Source organism: Callithrix jacchus, chromosome 14, assembly GCF_049354715.1.
Source record: "Callithrix jacchus isolate 240 chromosome 14, calJac240_pri, whole genome shotgun sequence".
NCBI classification, from domain to species: Eukaryota; Metazoa; Chordata; class Mammalia; order Primates; family Cebidae; genus Callithrix; species Callithrix jacchus.
Genome location: NC_133515.1, coordinates 659,158 through 666,597, shown reverse-complemented (window position 1 = coordinate 666,597; position 7,440 = coordinate 659,158). Strand labels below are relative to the sequence as shown.

The following is a 7,440-nucleotide window of genomic DNA, read 5'->3' as shown; positions in this document are numbered from 1 at the left end:
TTCCAATATCAAAAATATTCAATGTGGTAAAACACAAAAAATTTACAACGACCATTTAAAGTACCCACTTCAGTGTAAGTACAATTATATTTTTGTGCAGCCAAACAAACTCTGGAACTCACTAAATCCTGCCAAACTTAAACTCTGTCCCCATTCAATACGTCCTTACTGGCTCTCCCTGCTCCTGGTTGCCACCACTCTACTTTCTGCCTCTGTGAATCTGATTACTCTAGGTCCTTCCCATCAGTGGAATCATACAGCATTTCTCTTTTTGTGACTGCCTTATTTCACTTTGCATAACGTCCTAAAGGTTGATCCATGTCTTAGCATATGTTGGAATTTCCTTCCTTTTTAAGGCTGGATTATGTTTGACTGTATGGAGAGACCACATTTGTTTATCTCTCGGCGGGCACTTGGATTGCAGCTATTTTTCAGCTCCTATGAACAATGCTGTGGCGAGACCAGCTCAGCCTCAGAGACCCCAACTCATGCGGCACTGAAGGAATTAAGAAACAGACACCGACATAGCAAAAGGTGGTTCAGAGTGGGGCACCAGGGGTCTCACAGCACTTCCAGCTGAGATTCCAGAGCAGACTCTAACCTATATATTTATTCTTTACGTTCCAGTGACAAGTTTTACAAGAAGATGCTCTGTGTTCTTTCATTGGTTAAAGGTAAACTTACCAGGCAGCTAGTGTGTGTTTACTACAAGTTAAAGACAAACTAGAAAGCGCTCTTTACAAGGGAACAAAGAAAGGATTACCCATCCTGTGTTCAAAGAACTGATTCATCTGGTGTGAGACATAATTATATTGAATACTATTTTATAGTGCTCTGAGCAGTTTGCTGCTTTGGGGGCAGTTTTCCGCTTTGGGAGGCGGACTAAATTTCCCTTGCCACCTCTCTCAATAGGATTTCTCAGCAAACAATATGATTTCTCACTCAACAACGGTGCTATGAACATCAGTGTATAAATGTGTAAGGCCCTTTGAATTGTAGAGAGTACACACCCAGAAGCGGAAATGCTGGATTATATGGTAATCCTTGTATAGAGACAGAGTATCGCTCTGTCACCCAGGCTGGAATGCAGTGGTGCAATCCTGGCTGACTGCAACCTCTGCCTCCTGGGTTCAAGCAATTCTTAACCCTCAGCCTCCCGAGTAGCTGGGATTATAGGCCTGCACCGCCACGCGTGGCTTGTTTTTGTGTTTTTAGTAGAGATGGATTTCACCACGTTGGCCAGACTGGTCTTGACCTCCTAGCCTCAAGTGATTCACCTGCCACGGCCTCACAAAGTGCTGGGATTACCAGTTTGTGCCACCATGCCTGGCCTGTTTTACACTTTTTGATGAAAAGTTTAAACACTGTTTTCCATAGTTAAGCTCCATTTTATATTCCCAGTAAGAGTACATACGGCTTCCAGCTGCTCAGCATTCTCGCTAAGACTTTATTTTCTGTATGGATTACAGCCATCCTAATGAGTCTGAGGTGGCCTCTCCATGTAGGTCTTCTTTTTTTGAGATGGAGTCTCACTCTGTCACCCCGGTTACTGTACAGTGGTGCAATCTTGGCTCACTGCAATCTCCCCCTCCCAGGTTCAAGCAATTCTCCTGCCTCAGCCTCCTGAGCGTCTGGGAATTCATCAGCCAAGCTGGTCTCAAACTCCTGACCTCAAGTGATCCGCCCATCTCGGCCTTTCAGAGTGCTGGGACTCCAGGCGTGAGCCAGTAAGTCCAGCTTCTCCGTGGTTTTGGTTTGTTTCCCTAATAGTGATGGTGAGCATCTTTTTATGTGCTGATTGGCCATTTGCATCTCTTATTTGGTAGACTGTCTATTCACATCCTTTGCACATTTCTGAACCGCGTTAGTGGGGTTTTTGTTGTTGCATTGTGAGAGTGCTTTATCTGTTCTAGATGGGAACCCTTTGACATGTAATTTGTACATCTGTCATTCCGTAGGTTGCCTTTTCAGTCTGTTAATAGTATCCTTCGATGCAATCCAATCTGTCTACTTTTCCTTTTGTTGTTTGGGCCTTTGGTGTCATATCTAAGAAATCATGGCCAAAGGAAGCTATCCTTCTATGTTTTAGAAGTTGTCAGCTGGGAACAGTGGCTCCTACCTATAATCCCAGCACATTGGGAGGCCGAAGTGGGTGAATCATGAGGTCAGGAGTTCAAGATCAGCCTGACCAAGATGCCCTGTCTCTACTAAACATACAAAAATTAGCTAGGCGTGGTGATGGGCTCCTGTAATCCCAGCTACTTGGGAGGCTGAGGCAGAGAGTTGCTTGAACCTGGGAGTCGGAGGTGGCAGTGAGTCGAGATCACGTCACTGCACTCCAGCCTCAGTGTCAGAGTGAGAGTCTGTCTCAAAAAAAAAAATGAGTTGTATGGCTTCAGATCTTACACTTGGTTCTTTGATTCATTATTGAGGGTTTTTTTTAAAAAAAAAAAACATGATATAAGGTAACGCTTTAACTTTATTCTTTTGCCTGTGGACATCTAGTTTTCCAACACCATTTGTTGAAAGACTGTTCCTTCCCTGATTGAAGTCTTGGCATCCTTATTGAACTCATTTGACCATATGTGTAAGAGTTTTATTCTGCACTCTGTATTCCATTCCACTGGTCTCTCTATATGTCTTTATTGCCGTACCACACTTTTGATCACTGCAGCTTTTTTTTTTTTTTTTAAAGATAGAGTCTTGCTCTGTTACCTGGCTGGAGTGCAGTGGCACAATCTCAGCTCACTGCAACCTCTGCCTCCTGGGCTCAAGGGATTCTTCTGCCTCAGCCTCCCGAGTAGCTTGGACCACAGGCGTGTGCCACCACACCTGGCTAATTTTTGTATTTTTAGTAGAGATGAGGTTTCATCATGTGGGCCAAGATGGTCTTGATCTCTTGACCTCATGATCTGCCCACCTCAGCCTCCCAAAGTGCTGGGATTACAGGCTTGAGCCACCATGCCCAGCCCTCTGTGGCTTTCAATAATACATTTTGAAACTGAGAAGTAAAACACTTCCAGCTTTGTTACTTTTTCAAGATTGCTTTGGCCATTTGGAATCTCTTGAAATTGCATATAAACTTTACACAATTTATAAGGATAGATTTTTCTGTAATTGAAGAAAAAATGTCACTGAGATTTTGAGAGCAATTAAACTAAACCTGTAGATCACTTTGAGTCGTATTGACATCTTAATGAAACTAAGCCTTTTAATACATAAATATGAGATGCCTTTACATTTGTTACACAGTCGGTCTCTGGAACTGAAAACCCTGCGAGAGTCTGCCTCCTGGTTGAGTTTATTCCTGTTTTATTCTTTTTGATGCTATTGTAAACTGACTTTTTTTTTTCCCAGATAATGTCTCACTATGTTGCCCAGGCTGGGGCACACTGGCTATTTACAGGCATAATTATTATAAAAACTGACAGCATTGACCTGCCAGGCTCAAGCGATTCTCCTACCTCAGCCTCCCAAGTAGCTGGGAATATAGGCATCCACAACCAAGCCAGAAGAAACTATTTTCTTAATTTCCTTCTGGGATTGTTGACTGTTAGTGCGTAGAAATGCAACTGACTTCTGTATATTGATTTCATAATCCTAAAACTTGGACAAATTATTAGTCCTAACAGTTTATTTTGTGCAGTCTTCAAGATTTTCTACAAAGAAGATCATGTAGTTTGTTAACAGAGAAAATTTTACTTCTTCCTTTCCAATTTCGATGCCTTTTCTTTTTCCTTTCTTTCTTAATAGCTCTGGCTAGGATTTCCAGTATTATGAAAGCATGCATCATTGTTTAACTCATCTTGGAAAACTTTATCTCATCATTGAGAACGATACTAGCTGGATGTTGTTCATATGACCTTTATTACGTTGAGGTTGTTTTGATTTCTAGTCAATTTGTTTTTAATCATGAAAGGATATTAAACTTCATGAAATGCTTTTTTTGTACTAATTGAAACAAATTATGTGTTAATTTCTCTGGTCAGGTGCTAGGGGGAAGGATGACATGAAGTCAGGAGTTCGAGACCAGCCTGGCCAACATGGTAAAACCCTGTCTCTACTAAAAATACAAAAACATGGTGGTGGACGCCTGTAATCCCAACTACTTGGGAGGCTGCACCACTGTACTCCAGCCTGAAGGACAGAGCAAGATCGTATCTCAAAAACATAATAAAAAGTGTCTTAATATTTCTTTTTTTTTATGAGAGTTCATAAGATGCCTTTATTTTGTAACTTACAATCACCTTTAAATTTGTCCTTCAAGTGTTAACTCTAACTGGTGACTGTTTTTTTTAAATACTTCACTGGCATTCAAGAGAGAAAAAGAATTTAGCCCTTGATTTAAAATAAATAAACCTGGCCAGACACGGTGGCTCACACCTGTAATCCCAGCACTGTAGGAGGCCGAAGCAGACAGATCATGAGATCCGATGTTTGAGACCATCCTGGCCAACATGGTGCACCCCCATCTCCACTAAAAACACAAAAAAACTAGCGGGGCATGGTGGCACATGCCTATAATCCCAGCTCCTCAGAAGATTGAGGCAGGAGAATTGCTGGAACCCAGGAGGAGAAGGTTGCAGTGAGCTGAGAATGCTCCACTTCACTTCAGCCTGGGTGACTGAGCAAGACTCCGTCTAAATAAAGAAATCAATCAATCAATCAATCAAACCCACCCACCCACCCTAAGAGGAAGACAGAGGACCTTAACTGCAGATAGTACTCCATTGTTACCCTGTGGCTATATATCTTCTGAGATGCCTGTCGTCTCAGATGTTCTGTTGATGGCTGTAGTCGCTGAAAGTTTTGTATTTACATGGTCAGAACATTGAGTGCTTCTGTTTGATTCCCAGATTCTCCAACCTTCCCATGGAGTCACACCACCTCCTGTCTTGGCACTTCATGAGTCCAGTGGTCTTTCCCAAGAGGATCTGGTTGGCAGACCGTGACCTTGGTTCCTGCTTCTATCCGTAGGTTTATTCTTAGCAGCCACCACCTTTTTGGTACTAGAACAGTGCGTTTTTTATAGTGCGTTCATCGGTGGATGCTGAGACCACAACCCGGTCAGTTGGATGTTCAACTAATGCTTTATGACGCAGTCCCTGCAACTCACCAACCCGTGCCAGAACTCACTGGAGCTCAGGTGTGTAGCACTACCTTGTTTCTCTATGGCTGCGAGTGCAAACATGGTTGATGTGTTTATTTCCCATTTTTACTTTGCAGGTTTTGTTTTGTGAGACAAGCTCTTACTCCATCATGCAGCCAGAAGTGTAGTCATGGTTCATTGCAGCCTTGACCACCCAGATTCAAGCCATCTTTCCTCAGCCTTCCAAAGTGCTAGGAATACAAGTGTGGCCTACATTTGAGCTTTGAGTTCATTATGTATTCTAGAAATGAGTCTCTGGAGATGAGTCCTTCATCTGATAGTTGGTTTGTAAAAGTTTTTCCCAAACTGTAGCTTATCTGTGGAAATAATAATGTTATTCTTTTTTTTATACATTAGGCAATAGCTCTAGTTACACCTCTGCCATATTAACAAAAATGTCATCCTCACACCCTTGACATTAGAATTGAAAGCATAGGGGGGTTTCACCCCTTGCAATATTTAATTCAGTATAATTGTTATCTGGTTTACATTAGTGACCATATCAGAGCATGGTGTACACCTCTTGCCATATTCCGAGTATTTCCCTATGGGCAGCAACATTTTCCTCTCCTTCTCTGGATATTAGGAACAATATTTCAGGACGGTCGACCAGTCCCAGTCACATCGTAAGTAATGTCATCTGTAATCCCCTAGTTATTAGGAACAGTATCACCGGGGCTTGTGTGATTTCTAAGATATTTGGAGTAATATCCTTTAACTTTTTGAATATTACCAACAACACTACAGTAGTGGTGTATGCTTCCTGCGATATTCAGGCTATGGTCATCCTTTGTCCCCAAGATATTGTTAACTGCACCACAGAAGTGTTTTAATTTGCCTGTGATATTGGAACAATCACAAAGTGTACACGTGCTTTCACAATGAGAGTAATGCCTACTTAGGATACGATGCATAATATCACGAAATGGACACATATGTGTGTATACCCACTTTGATTTTAGAAGTCATTTTTATCTAATATATTAAAAATCATATCCCAGAATATACTCATGTTGTGTGCACTTATTGGGATATTACAAACAATGCACAGAATATGTACCATATGTATATTGACTGTGATGGGAGTATGTGTACACAAAAGAGATGTACATTAAATGTACATAATCTGTAAAATATGTAGAATTATATATACACAATATGTACACAATAGGTATGTAAATAATGTGTACAGTATGTACATTTATTATAATACCACAATGATATCATATAATCACAAAAGCTTATAAAATCCCAATACACAGGTAATACATAATATAAATATACATATTGCACACATTATGTACATTTACATTTATTGTGATATGTACACATGTACATCATGTACCCATTATGTAGAGATGTATAATATATGCACGTGTATATTGTGCACAGTATGTACATATGGACACTATGCACACATATGTACATATAATGTAGATATGTATATTTTGTACATGAGTACATATTATGCACAGTATGTACATGTATAAACTATGTACACACATGCGTGTACACCCACTTGGGTAACTGAAGTAATTTCTAATATGCTAAAAGAAATATCAAAGAATATACTCATAATGTGTACATTTACTGGCATATCAAAATAAATGTATGAAATAGGCACTGTCTGTATATTTATTCTGCTGTACATGTGTGCACCCAATATTCAAGTTGAAAAATGTACAAAATCTGTAAAATATGTTCCTTCATATTTCTATCATGTGTACACAATGTATAGGTACATGTTTGCTATATGTACATCTACTGCAATATCACAATGATATCATATCCCAACAGCATATATAATCACAATAAATGTGTAACACATAACAATATAATTGTACATATGCAAACATTATGTACATTTACATTTATTGTTAAATGATGATGTGTATGCATGTACATAATGTACCCATTATGTAGAGATGTACAATATATGCACATGTACATATGTGTGCACGGTATGTACATATGTACAGATATGTACATACGTGTAGACATGTACATTGTGTACAAGAGTACATAATATGCACAGTATGTACACGTGTAAACCATGTAAACACCTGGGTGTACATCCACTTTGGTCACTGTAGTAATTTCTATCTAATATGCAAAAAATTATATCCCAGAATGTACTCATAATATATACATGTAATGGCATATTGCAAGAAATGCATATAATAGGTACAGTCTGTACATTTACTCTGATGTACATATGTGTACACAATACAGATGTACAATAAATGTACATAATATGTACAATATGTATATTATATGTACATAATGTGTAC

General features: G+C 39.7%; 1 long non-coding RNA gene across 1 annotated transcript; it reads left to right on the top strand.

Moving 5' to 3' along the window:
• The first annotated feature begins 1,114 nt into the window (after nucleotides 1-1,114).
• On the top strand, nucleotides 1,115-7,051 carry LOC144579111 (uncharacterized). Its single transcript, XR_013525997.1, has 3 exons — nucleotides 1,115-1,727; nucleotides 4,857-5,146; nucleotides 5,227-7,051. It is a non-coding gene; the product is annotated as an uncharacterized LOC144579111 (long non-coding RNA).
• Nucleotides 7,052-7,440: the final 389 nt, after the last annotated feature.